We start from the raw sequence: 14,660 nt of genomic DNA on the forward strand, positions 1-14,660 counted from the left end.
AATCCACGGCCGCCATCTTCAATCGGGGCCTGGACAGCGCTCTAGTGGCTGGGCGATTTGGGCCCAACCCATTATAAAAGAGCCAATTACTGACGTTCCTGCAGATAGATTGCACCATACTCCTGAGGCGGAAGCCGGGGGTTTAACTCGCCAAATAACAGATCACTTGTTATTTTATTCTTTTAATGCACTGCACTTTACACTAGCACAGCGCTTTTTAAAAAATTGAATCGCTACCACTGTTTATTGTGTACTTGTGTGCTCTGTAAATCCCCCTTGAAAACTTCCCCAAGAAACCAAATTGAGCCACTTCCACTGTACCTTATACCTCTAAGGCACGAAGCCATTCTCTAGGCTCACGGTCACACTTACAAGCCCCTCGAGGCAAGGAATCCACGGCCGCCATCTTCAATCGGGGCCTGGACAGCGCTCTAGTGGCTGGGCGATTTGGGCCCAACCCATTATAAAATGGAGCCTCCTTCCCGTCCGCGCAGCGGGCGGGCGCAGCGGGCGCGCCGGAGGCGCGCCAGAGGCAAGCCCGTCTGGGCCCGTCCGGGCCAGGCCGGGCACAGGGCCATCCACTATGCCCGTTTCTCATAGTCACCGGATTAAACATTCACGCGACTATCTGTTACAATTCAGCACGCCAGCCTCATCCCCGATACCCAACCACTCATCTACGCCCCCAGATGAGTCCTTCGGGTCAACCATCCACCATTCATCCACTGGTATTAGCTTGGCTTTGTTGAACTGTAGATCAGCCCCCAAGCATGCACTTGAAATTAAAATTCTGATTCAAGACCAAAATATTGATATTTTCTTCCTAACGGAAACATGGCTAACGTCTCATTCTGAAGCCGACATTGTCAACATGCTTCCCCAAGACTACCTCATTCAATATCAGAATAGAATGAAGGGAAAAGGAGGTGGACTTGCGATTATCTATAGAAACCTCTTCACTTGCAGGATACAAGCAGGAGGAATTCAGGATTGCGAAAGCATCCACTTCTCAATTCAATTAAATCCCAACAATTCTCTTTCAGGTATCCTTATATACCGACCTCCTAGTAGCCTAGGAAACTTTGTGAGCTCATTATTAGAGACCTCTATCTCAGCCTGCACTTCGGCCCCAAATTCCATCCTGGTCGGAGATTTAAACTTGCACTTTGAGGACAGCAAAGATAAAATTGCCGCTAACTTAATTTCCGAACTAAAAGCACTGGATTTCCACTTAATCAATTCAGAGGCAACCCATAGTAAGGGACATCTTTTAGACCCCCTTTTCACTAATCTGCCAAAAATTGAGGTTCAGTCCGCACTTCCACTTCCCTGGTCAGATCATTTTCTCATCCCATTCACCTGGCAAATTCCCTTAAAAACCTCTCACATACCTATCCCCAAAGAACACGACAGAATATGGTCCAGACTCTCATTTGAGCACTGGACCCAGGAGCTTACACGCTCCGCTCCTCTGGCAGACCCAGACCTTGCAACAGCAGACAACAACTTCACTAGCTGGCTTACCTCTTCCTTGGACACAATCGCTCCTAAGAGAGACGTAAAAACAAAAAGTAAGAAATTCAAATCTCCATGGTATTCACAAGAACTAAGGAACCTAAGGAAAAATTGTAAAATCCATGAGAGGAAATGGAGGAAAAACTGGGATCCTCTCATCAAGACAGAATATAAAACAGCAATGAGGTCCTATAAAGTAGCACGCAAAGCAGCTCAATCCTCTTTTTTTGAAAAGAAAATTAAGGAAGCATCTAATTCAACTCGTGAGACTTATGCAATAGTTAAAGAGCTCCTTAAAATACCTAATCCCCCCCCCAATTATCAACCCACGGTCGCTAGATGCAACCAAATAGCAGGTTATTTTCAAAATAAAATCACCAACATCCTGCAATCACTTCCCCCCAAAACAGATCACAGTCCCCTGGTGGCCCCTACATCTTCCACCACCAGTCCAACACTGGATAGCTTTAATTTGATGTCCAATGAGGACTTTTTAAAAGCCCTCTCAGATCTAAAAAGTGGCTCCCCCAATGATCCCGCCCCCATCCGCATTCTTAAACAAATCGGACCCACTATCGCCTACCTGGCTACTAACCTTATTAACGCCTCCCTTAGCCAAGGTGTAGTCCCCCCCAATTGGAAACATGCAATTGTTAAGGCACTACAGAAGAAACCAGGCCACGACCCCTCAGATCTGTCTAACCTTCGCCCTATTTCTCTTTTACCAGGCCTGAGCAAGATTGCAGAGAGGGCAGTCAATCAGCAAGTATCTACCTTCCTCGAATCTAATAACCTCCTCCGCCCCTCGCAGACAGGCTTCCGTCCAGGGCAGGGGACCGAGACAGCTCTTCTCAAAGTGGTCGAGGAGACCAGATGCATCTTGGATTCAGGGGGATCGGTTTTACTGATCCTCCTGGATCTAAGCGCTGCATTCGACACGGTTGACCACGAGATTTTAATCCAGCGATTATCCGGGCTGGGGGTGAGGGGCACGGCACTTCGTTGGCTCTCATCTTTCTTAGAAAACCGCACCTTTCAGGTTTGCGAAGGGAACATACGATCTGACATCCTTTCCCTCCAGTGTGGGGTTCCCCAGGGCTCTTCATTGAGCCCTACACTTTTTAACACCTACATGGCCCCCCTGGAGGATGTGGTCACCCCTTTTGGGATAAAAGCCGTCACATACGCTGACGACACCCAAATGGTTGTTTCATTTTCGCTTGAAGAAGACAAACTGAAAAACCTCCATGACTGCCTAGAAGGCATTCATGGTTGGATGTCCAACTCAAGGTTGAAGCTAAATGGCTCAAAGACTGAGCTTATGCTGCTGGGACATCAAGTACCATCCCTTCCCCCTACCATGTGGCCACCATGCCTAGGACCTATCCCAGAACTCAAATCTGAGATTAAAAGTCTGGGCTTTTGGATGGAACAGAACCTCTCCATGATAACACAGGCAAAAAAAACAGCCGGTACATGTGTGGGTCTATTACGGTCAACCAGAAAAATTCTCCCTCTACTCCCAGCACCATCCCAGAAAACGCTCATTCAAGGTCTAATACTGTCAAGATTAGACTATTGCAACGCTCTTTTCCTGGCAGCCCCGGAAGCTACGGTTAATGTTCTGCAGAGAACACAAAATGCCGCAGCAAGGATTCTCACGGGGACCTCTCGCAGAGAATCAGCCAAACCTGCCCTTAAAGCATTACATTGGCTGCCGATCCGCGAGAGGATCAAATTTAAAGCTCTGTGTTCCACTCACAAGGCCCTGCACAATCTAGGACCCCCAATACTAAAAGACATGCTTTCCTTATACAAACCCAATAGACCCCTACGATCAGCCCAAGGCAACTTGGCCATGGTACATCGAACAAAAAAAGCCCGGACTGGAGGACGTCGATTCTCGGTTATGGCCGCCACCATCTGGAATACCCTGCCAATCCAACTGCGTTCCGAGCCGAATCACATGAAATTCCGGAAACTTCTCAAGACTCACCTGTTCCCTCAATAGCCTTCCGCCTTATTCCTCCCACTTTCACCTTCAGATGTTTCTTGCAATCTCAGCGCTGGGACGCTTCCGGGCAGCCATGCGCTATATAAAAACCCAAATTCATTCATTCATTAGCAGCTCCAGTAAGTTCTCGTGTTTGACCGTGTCAAATGCTGAAGAGAGGTCAAGAAGGATGAGGAGGCAGGATTCATTGCGATCTAGAATTTGGAGGGCGTCATCAATTATGTGCGTCATAGCCGTTTCCGTGCTATGATTCGCTCGGAAGCCTGATTGATGAGCGTTGAGGAGGTCATATTACGGGAGATAATTCACAATTACACTGCTTTTCTCTGAAATGTGAGCTCTGAAACCACCGGCAAACGTATAACCATGTAATACGTATGGGGGAGAGAGAGACACGCACACCCACCCACTCTTTCTCTCTTTAACAGAGAATAGTTAAATAAGGGAATACTATAGCTCAGAATTTACACTGTATGTGATAGCTTGTAATACATTTTACTAGAGCGGCAAAATAAATGCAGCGTTGGAATCATAAACTATTTTTCAATGCCACAGAGGTCAATTTCTCCGATGAAAAAGATAATGATATTCAGTTATATGTTTTCTGATTGATACTTCATCTTGTCATAGAGTTGTCCTCTTTAGCAGCATCAGTTAATGTTTTCCAAGTACTTCAGTATTATAATCCTTGCTCTGTCGAGCATCACTGTGGCGTATCTCCAGTATCACCTTAATTTCAGCCATATACCTTATGAAACCATAGCAGAATTATTTCCAGATTGTGCAGCTCAGATAAGATAAGCAATGTTCAATCACTGGCTAAATATATCAAAGGTTTATATAGTTTAACAAAGAAAACTCGGTTGGAGTGGAAATGTTGCCATTTGCATAGGTTTTCACGCTGCTACGCGGTGAAACAGTGTGAGCATAGCAAGACAATATAGCGGGCGCCAGTGCAGCGTGAGTGACAAATGGGGTGCACTGAACACGGGGCGTGCACGGAGTGCTGCGTCTTTAACACACAGCGTGCACCGAGTGCTGCGTGTTTTACACGCGGAGCTCCAGGCGCTGCGTATTCAACCCACGAGGTGCAGTGAAAGCAAGAGTTTATTTTAACACACGGGTGCACCGAGCGGGCATGGCTACCACACAGGTGCACGCAGGTGCACGGAGCGTGGCTTGTTAAAAATGCGGGCTCACTGCGTGGTTATTACATGGCGTGCACCGAGCGCTGCATGTTTGACACAAGGGTTGCTCTGGGCGCTATGTGTTTAACGTCACGAAGTACATTGAGCGGGAAAGTATTTATGTATCTAGAAATGCATGTCACAAGACAAATAGTGGGGGTTGTGGGTAACTGCATTATTTATCTAGTGGTAATGCGAGTGGTATAGAAAGTATACATCTATTTTAGGGATTGTTGTAATTGATAGGGTGTTTATTAGTGTAGATGTATTTTAATGCCCATTTACGGTACTGCTTTTGTAAAAGCGCAGCAAAACATACTAGTATAATTATTGTAACGGGTATTTATTCCAACAAACACGCGCCTACAAAGAATACACATGGGCACACAACGAAAACTATGGTGGTATATACTATTAGACACACGTTAAACAGGGCATCTAGGGACAGGCCAGCGTCTTCTGAAGTAAAGTGAGCGTAACAAGGAAACTGAAAGGATGCAAGCAGCGATTTCTCAAATTAATCTGAACTATGATGAGGTATGGAATACGTGTTTTGCGCTGCAGTATTAATTGGGTAACTTTAAATTGCACTGGCTTCGCTAGGCACGCACAGACGCACGCAAATTGTGTTGATATCGCACACACAATGACACACCGCTGTGTGAGTAAATTCTTACTGATTTAGCATGTTATTGTTCTATTGCTATATTTCGCCTGCACAAGTTTAGGGTATATGTACACACACACACACACACACACACACACGTACGTACCCACAGACCTCTCTTCTTTCTAGATGCAGGCAGTACAATGGCCTCTCTCCTGCCCCTGTACCCACAGATCTCTCTCCTCTCTCTAGATTCAGGGCAGAACAGTGGCCTGCCTCTTGAAACCACAGACCTCTCTCCTGTCTCTAGATGCAGCCGGTGCTGTGGCCTCTCTCCTGCACCCAGTACTCGCCCTCTTTCTCCTGCCCCTTGTAACAATAGCCCTCTCTCTAGATGCAGGCAGAGCAGTGGCCTCTCTCCTGCCTCTTGAAACCACAGACCTCTCTCCTCTCTCTAAATGCAGCCAGGCTGTACAGTGGCCTGCCTCCTGCCCCTGTGCTCGCAGGGACATCTCCTCTCTAGATGCATGGAATGCAGTGGCCTCTCTCCTGCCCCTTGTGACCAGAGCCCTCTCGAGGTGCCTGCCGGACAGTGGGATCTCGCCTGGACACTGTACTCACAGACTCACTCCCCTCGGTGGAAGCTTGCTGCAGGAGATGAACTTCGCTAGACCCTGACATCTCTCTGGATGTATGCTGCAGTTGAGTGGTGTCTCTCCTGCCCCTGTACCCACATACCTCTCTCTAGAATCAGGCAGTACAGTGGCCTCTCTCCTGCCCCGTGTAACCACAGCCCTCTCGAGGGGAGGGGGTCTGTGTGTCTCTTTTCATGCCACTGTCTCCCGAGACAGTCAGCCGACATGTCTGTTTATTCATTACTGTTATTCTGCCCCCTTTCTCTGTGGATGTTTTTTTTAACTTTATTTTGTTGATAAACAGATATACATGGCAGTCATCACATTTTAGGCAAATAGCAATCACATGTGCATCTAGGGTAATCCCAGTACATGCAGTGCAGTGCAATACAGAAACATTCAATATAATGCATCACAGTTTCTCTAAAGTACGAGCTGTTCGTCAATTGGGGTAGTCGGGGGGGGGGGGGGTCGCAAATGATGCCCCTGTAGTCATTCCACCTTGACCAGACTTCTGTCCATTTCCGCGGGCACCCACGGGCCACGTACACCGTTTTCTCCCTAATCATGCACCAGTCAATATCAGTCTTCCAGGAACCCAATTTAGGAGTAGTGGGCGCCCCCCATAGTCTAGCTATATTGCGTTTGGCAATGGCGAATCCCAGCGTTGCCCAAAGCTTCCCTCGGGGTGGCAGAACTGTAGGTTCCCAGATGTTTAAGAGGCACCTCTTGGCTTCCACTCGGAGCTCCACCCCCCACACCTCCTGCATACAGCGGGTCACTCTAACCCAGTAGTTCCTTATCAGCGGGCATTCCCACAGTACGTGAAAGTATGTCCCCACAGCCCCTCCGACAAAGCCCGTCTTCACTTCGTCCCTTGCATTGCAGCCTGGTTACTGAGAAGTAGGCACGATGCAGGATTTTCAGTTGAATCAACCGGAGCCTTGCCGATATGGCCACCTCCTTAGGGGAAGCAAGTGCATTCCCCCATTCTTCCTCATCTATGTCCAGGCCGTCTGCTTCCCACTTCCTTATAAGGGGAAGCAGGAGGTCAGGGGTATTGTTAATATTTTTTTATACGTAAGTGAGATGGCATGTTCGGGGAGGTGACCATCAAGGAGTCTGTCCTCCAAGGGGAAGTAGTCAGGGAGTTGTGTACCTGCTGGGATGTTTCCTCGGAGGGAGTGTCTGAACTGTAAATATCTGAAGTATTCTGTATGTTCCAGCTCGTAAGTACCCTGGAGTGAGGCAAAGGACACCGCGCGCTCCGGGCCCCACAGGTCCCGAATGTGGGAGATGCCTATAAGGTCCCAGCTTTGGAACCCCTTGGTGCGGCTCAGCGTTCCCAGCCTCTCCGAGACCCACAGGGGAGTTGCTTTCGTAAGTGTGTCAGCCCACCCCAGCTTTCGTTGTACTATGTGCCACAATTGCACCGAGTGCTGCGTGGGTCCAGTGAGGCGGTATCTGCCAGGCTTAGAATAAAGCGCAGCCTTGAAGTTTCCCCCCGGCAGGAGCCAGCGGTCCATGCCATATCCTGGGTCGTCACCAGCACAGTATGTACCCTGGTTGATGGCCGCTAGGTGGGCAGCCCAGTAGTACTTACGGATAAACGGGTGCGCAATGCCTCCGTCATACCACCCCAGGGTCAATTTCTGGAGGGATATGCGAGGTGTTCCAGACCACAACAGCTCTCTGTGTGGTCTCGATAGCCTTAAAATATGAGTGCGGGACCAAGTCCGGGTGGTTCTGCAGTGCATACAAGAATCTTGGCAGCACCATCATTTTGAAGAGCGCCGCCCGCCCGAGGAGGGACAGTGGGAGCTGCCGCCAGGAGGCAGAGTCCCATTTGAATCGTTGCAAGGGCGGCAGGAGATTTCTCTCGTATCTGGTGGTCTTTTCCTTGGAGATAAAAATCCCAAGGTACCGAAACCCCTCAGCAGTCACTGCGATTGGGCAGTTTCGCGGTGCGATCGGGGCATTATTCTGTAGGGTGTATAGTATAGATTTATCCCAATTGATCCTGTAACCTGAGTTCTTCCCGAAACTAGCAAAGCTATCCATGGCCACCATAAGGGACTTGCGAGGGCGTGTAAGATAGAGGATATCGTCCGCATATAGTGAGATCCTATCTTCCCACCTATCAGTCCAGCGTATCCCTTTCAAGGAGAGATCCTGCCTAATCCAGGCAGCAAGCGGTTCCAGCGAGAGCACAAACAGTAGAGGTGAGAGAGGGCACCCCTGCCGTGTCCCTCTTTCAAGCGCAAATACTGCAGAGGTTTTATTGTTGACAGAGACCTGGGCCAGGGGTTTGGAGTAAATTAGACGCACCCACCCTATGAAGTTGGGGCCAAAGCCCAGTTTTCGGAGGACAGCCATCATGTATGGCCATTCTAGCGTGTCAAATGCCATTGCGGCGTCTAGGGATACCACAACTGCATCTTCCCGGAGGGGGTGACAGCATCCCAGCACCCCGTGTAGCCGTCGAAGATTGAGTGCTGTGTTACGGTGAGGCATGAAGCCAGACTGGTCTGGGTGGACTAAGGCGGGAAGGACAGGTCTGAGCCGATTCGCGAGTACTTTGGCCAGGATTTTTGGTTCAGCGTTTAGTAAAGAGATGGACCTATAGGAGGCACAGGAGTCCTTTGGTTTCCCTTCTTTGGAATAGCCACTATAGTGGCAACACGTTGGTCTTGTGGTAGGGTCCCTCTTTCCTTGCTTTCTTCAAACATTTGTTTGAGGTACGGGCTCAGGCTGCCAGGTGTCAGCTTGTACAGCTCTATCGGCAAGCCATTGGGCCCGAGGGCCTTTCCCGGCTTGAGGTCCCTGATCGCCCGGCCTAGCTCTTCTACAGCCAGCGGTGTCTCGAGGGCTTATCGTTCCGAATATGAGAGGACAGGCAGCCGTATATCGGTCAACAGGGATACCGAATCTTCTTCAGGCCTGTCAGAGCCCCTGCTGTAGACCTTTCGGTATTTCTCTGTGGATTTAAGGGCTTTTCTTGTGCAGTTTAATTATTATCGGAGTTCTACATTAAAATGTTCAGTACACATTCACGTCATCCCTTGTATTAAAATTGACACCTTAATATACAAGATTGCGGTGCGTCTGTGTTTGTGACTTAATTTAAAAAATAAATAACAATTTCATGGAGTTAGGGCTAAAGGTAAATTAATAGAGCGAAGAGTGCATTACAGGGATTCTCCCCATGTGTTCCCTGCGCCGACCACCGAGGGGAGAAATGTTGCTAAAAGTTAATTTCCTGGTGAGTTTGGCTGCAGGCTGTGACGTCAGTGAGCCGGCGTCAGCGTGGCTAGGCCTCCTGACCTGGGACAGCCAGCATAAAAGTTCAATTACTGACTGTCACTCTGTGTCCTCTCCGAGCTATGGGGCTGGAAGAGGGGGCTTGGAGTCTTGACCCTCCACTCCAAGGCAGCTCCCACCAAGAATTAAAACAGCACAAACCAGATCGAAAAACAGTAATCAAGTCCACACCATATCAAAAATACCACCAGCACACCCCAGACTTACACTAACATCCCCTCCCACTCTGTAAAACAACACACCCCGTATTTAGAGCGATAAACACGTCACAAAACAAAAACAGTACACTACTAACTCAAAGGCCCCCAGTATCAGGGGTAGACAGAGCAAATTCCCTATTTCGAGCCCACACCATTTAAAATACCAACAACGAACCCCAGAGGCAGTGTCCCAGCACTTCGAAAATAACAAAAAAACACCATATTATGTATGAAATCACACACCCTAAGCCTCACCGTATCACAGCCCAATCCTAGATGATGCAGACACCGTCCAATGCAGAAAGAGCACACACAGCCACCTCACCAGAACACTATCACACACCTCATACTGTAAGACACAAGCCAGGGGTGTAACAAGCAGAAAGAGCGCAGAAAGAGCACACAAAGCCTCCACGATATCAGAACACTATCACACGAGGAGAAAGCGGTTGTCTGACGTAGACTTTTCTCTTCCCCCAACTTCCTTCTGCTGTAAAAGGTTTCTAATCTTTATGGGGCAGGCCCCATAAAGATAACACATCTTTTACAGAAGAGGGAAGTCAAGGAACCCAGTCTGAAAAGGACGGGACTGAAAATGAAAGAAGTACGTCACTAACACCTCTTTTCCAATGGCTGGCCACCGTTTAGCATGAACAATGATACCGGCCAATGGAAAAGAGGGGCGGGGCTTAACCTTGCTAGTGAAATCTACCCTCTAAACATAAGATCTCGCCAGCTCGACTGCGCATGTGCGCAGCCATCGCAGGCCGAGACCTAAAAAGAAAAAGCAGGAAATTAAAATATATGGTCAGAGTATCATAGAAAAAACACAAGTTTTTTAAAAAATTGCCCTCACTGTCATGGTTACGAGCACGCATACAGCCTCCATCCCTCACCTTTCCCGGTTTCGCCTGTCACGTATGAATGCATCAGGGACTACATATCCCACAAGGCTTAGGGGCCTATCTCTGATAGCCAGGAAGGAGCACACTCCTACTTAAACCCCGCCCCCTAAGGAATCGGTGCTTGACAAACTGCCTGCGGAGCTCTGAACCTGTTTGCCGATTCTACGTTTCCCGGAGTTCTACCAACATTCACGTTTCTGCCAGGACTGGGAAACTCGTTACTTGAAGAGCTACCTCGCTTTCAGAACTCGTAAGCACTTTTCCTTTGTTCGCGGTATTTATCGCGGAACCGAGGAGGAGCCCGCGTCCCTGTTCACAGGAGCCAAACAGGAGACGCTGAGACATTCGCGCTGCTAGGGAGCGTGACATTTAACCTCCCTATAGCGGAACTTTGAATTCACGGAAGCACCTCTATGCTGAAGGTGCTATAAGTCACGGTTCAGGAACCGAACCAAAGAACTTTGGATTGCCTATCTTATTTTTGTTTGCTTGACTGTAGAAGAACTTTGGATTGCCTTTATGATTTTGTTTGCGTGACATTGGATTTGCCTGGGAGACCAGGGACCGGAAACGCCCCCTTCCTGGTTACGAAGTTGCTCCGGAGTAAAAGAGCCACTTGAGAGTCGGAGACTGCGCTTGAAGGAGTTCTCCTCTCACCACAAGCGAAGACCAGCACACCAAGGTACTCTCCTCACAAGACACCCTACTTCTCTTAAAACAGTCCTCTGGAGAATGATCCTGGACAAATTCCTGTAAGTGAGAACGGGGGGGGTGTCTTTCTGTGCTAGTGGGGAGAGTGTTTGCGGTACTACTAATTTCTGTTCTTGTTGTCTTCCTTATGCAGGGGTCCCAGAGGGAGTATAGAAAACAGTCACCTATTCCTGTGACGGAACAGGCTTCTTGCGTTCATTTGTCCCACTCCCCTTTTCCCTAGAATACTTCACTACCCATAGTGCGCTATACATTGTGGTGAGTTTAGTGTTTAGGGGACATTGGGAACTACTCTTCACGGCGTCGTTCCTGCTGGCCGTTCTGAAGGTTAGTGGCATATTAGTTTGGCGCTACTGACACCTGACACTCACACACTAATAGTGGCATGCTTAATCATAGTGCTTGCTAACAACATCCCTTCGTTTTAGGTATTTGAGGACATTCCTGAGTTAGTTTTAATCACAGTCTTTGTTGTAGTTCTGCACAATAGATCCCTATATATATATATATATTTATTTATATATATTTATATATATATATATATATATATATATATATATATATATATATACACACACACACATATATATATACATGTATTGTCTTCCCCATATATATGTATGAATTATCTTCCCCATATCCTTTTGCTCCATCCCAGGCATTGCACATGGATTTTGTTAGCAGGCCCTATGATGAAGCATGCCACTATTATTGGGTGAGGGCAAGTTTTAACAAACCTATGTGATACTCTGACCAGATATTTTCATTTCCACCTTTTCCTTTTTGTGTGTGCTTAGTGATTGAGGGAAGATGGATTAGGAGCGGTACCGCTATCCCCTTTGATTCGTGTGAGATAGCTGTTCTTAAATAGGTTGTCGCAATTCTGTGAATTTTTAATGTATTATGAATTTAGGAGTCTTTTATTTATCTATTACAATTTGCTTGTATATTTTATGTAATGGTTTTTAGCTGTTATTTTGAGGTTATTTGCAAATAACTGAAGATCGAATGGTTGATGATATAATAATGTGTATTTGTAATGTGCACATTCACCTCTTCCGGCTTCTTGGCACCGAATAACAGCTATTCCTTTTTACCAAAATTAATAGTAATCATTTTTATCAATCTTAGAAAGATGAAATGTTGAGTGAAGTCACAGAGATTTGATTCTGTGACCATGAGGTGAAACAGACGTCCGAAATGATCTGTAGTCAATACATTAGTCAACAGAGCCTTGCCAACAACCCAACTTCACATTATTGCCAGCCAGCTGACTGCCTCTCAGGGAAAAACCGGGTACATTACAAAAGCATATCACAGGCCATCAAAACCATCCATAGTACCTCTGATACAGTTACCAATAACAGTTCCACCAGTAAATTAAGATCTGCTAATCACTGCTGCCTAACTCCACCCAAGTCGGGCGATGCAACATCAAGAATGCAGGCAGTCTTAAAGTCCTACATTGGAACTCCCGTCTGTTGACTATCTGGTCCAGACCCTTGAGACAGGAGTTCAACAGAACCCTAAAAAAAATTGCCTCCTGATTCTCAAAAAGCTACAATTAATAACTACCCTAGAGGACCATCCAAAATAATTATTTAAATAACCCAGTTATGGGTGGTGGAAACTGACCTGTGACACACATCATGTTGTTGATGCTTACACTTTGTTTGCATTCTCCCTGGTGGTCCGTTTGTCTTTGGTATTCATTATGGATCATACAGTACATTTCTAACTTCTACCACAATCTACCAATTCATGTAAACCACCCACTCTGCCTGTGGTCCTATATACTGAATAATTCATAAACTCTCCTGTTGTACGACATTGTTTGCTGCTAGCAATAAATGAGATCCAAGGGAAACATTAAACTCTTCTCAATCATCAAATCAAAAATTGTAGAAGATCAGAACACCAGAAAGGTACCTTGTCCTTGGAATGAGGATCCCACAGGAAGTGGGAGGAGAAGGTATGCACCAGGGCCCTGGTGGTCTCCTGACAGGTATCCATGGTGGGAGGTCCTTCCAGAAAGGCTGAAGGAGCTACTTTTTCCCTGGCTGAGTGAACCCTGATCCCCTCGGGGTGGCCAATCTCAATGAGCTCAACCATCCGCCAAGCGCAGTGGACGAACCACCTTTCGATTGTTTGTATGTTGTATTCTACTACCAGGAAGAGAGGGTGTTTTACCTGTACACCTTTGAGGGAATGATGCAGAGGAAAAGAAAGAAGGCAACATAATAGGCTACAAAGTTCTTCGAGACAACTGAAAATCGAAAACTGCCTCTGGTAAAAAAGTAACTTGAAATTTCAGAGCCTCTTTATCGCATGAGGTGGGAAAAAGGGGGGATGGGGTCAGTGGACATCGTCATTAAAAAACAATATATGACAATCCTATTGTTACAGGGATAACGCCCTCGACATATATATATATATTTTTTTGTGTGCTACTAACCCAGAAGCATAACTACTGGCACTGATTCATGAACTGGAGAAACTTACCGTGGCAACGTTACTTCACATTAATTGTCAAAATATGAAGCCTTAAGCTTCACAAATAATATGGAAGAAATACACATGCATGATGGACTTGTGGCCTACTACTAGGCTTGATCATATCCACTACTATTTAAGGAAACAGGACACACTATATGAGACCAATTTCCCCCTCTGTTGGATAGTTTATACAAGACTCTACAACAGTGGAGTCGACTGGAGAGCTCATGTTAACGGTTTTGAAAATTAACTTTATCCCAATATTATTATAAATCTCGCAGACACTTCCATGACAGTTCCCTAAAGAAACATTGACAAACATCTAGTTGAAACTAACAGCATTTATGTGGGCAGGCATGACCTCCAGCGTGGGCACATTCTTACTGTAAAACAATAAATATGAGTGGAGGTTGTCCTTTCCACATACTGAAAAAGACAGACAGACAGACAGACAGACAGACAGACAGACAGACAGACAGACAGACAGACAGACAGACAGACAGACAGACAGACACACACACAGACAGACAGACAGACAGACAGACAGACAGACAGACAGACACACACACACACACACACACACCCACACACACACACACACACACACCCCCACACCCCCCCTCCCACCCCCCCCCCCTCGGTAATGATGTATTTGTAAGAGACATATATTAGTTATAGATTCCTTACCGTAGAATTGCCCCCATGTGTAAGACTAGTACCCCTGCGGGTCGAAAGGTGGCGTCTGTCAACTCCGCATCCAGCTTCGGTGTCGTGGTCACTGGGATGACATCGCAGTGTCTACTTAGATGCCCCCCCTGCGTGCTGACGTCAGTTATGACACTACTTTCCATGCCAGAAGCGCAGAGCCATGAAAGACACTGACCACTGGTGCACCACAACTAGGGCCCTGCAAGGAAGTCCCTATCCCTAGAAGTCAGTACGCAGAGTGGGGAGGATGGGTGGGGCGGTAAGGAATCTATAATTAATATATGTCTCTTACAGATACGTCGTTACCGAAGGTAAGTAACTTGTTCTTCTGAAAGAGATAGTTACCTTAGAATAGATACAA

Source organism: Lissotriton helveticus, chromosome 12 (genome assembly GCF_964261635.1).
Source record: "Lissotriton helveticus chromosome 12, aLisHel1.1, whole genome shotgun sequence".
NCBI classification, from domain to species: domain Eukaryota; kingdom Metazoa; phylum Chordata; class Amphibia; order Caudata; family Salamandridae; genus Lissotriton; species Lissotriton helveticus.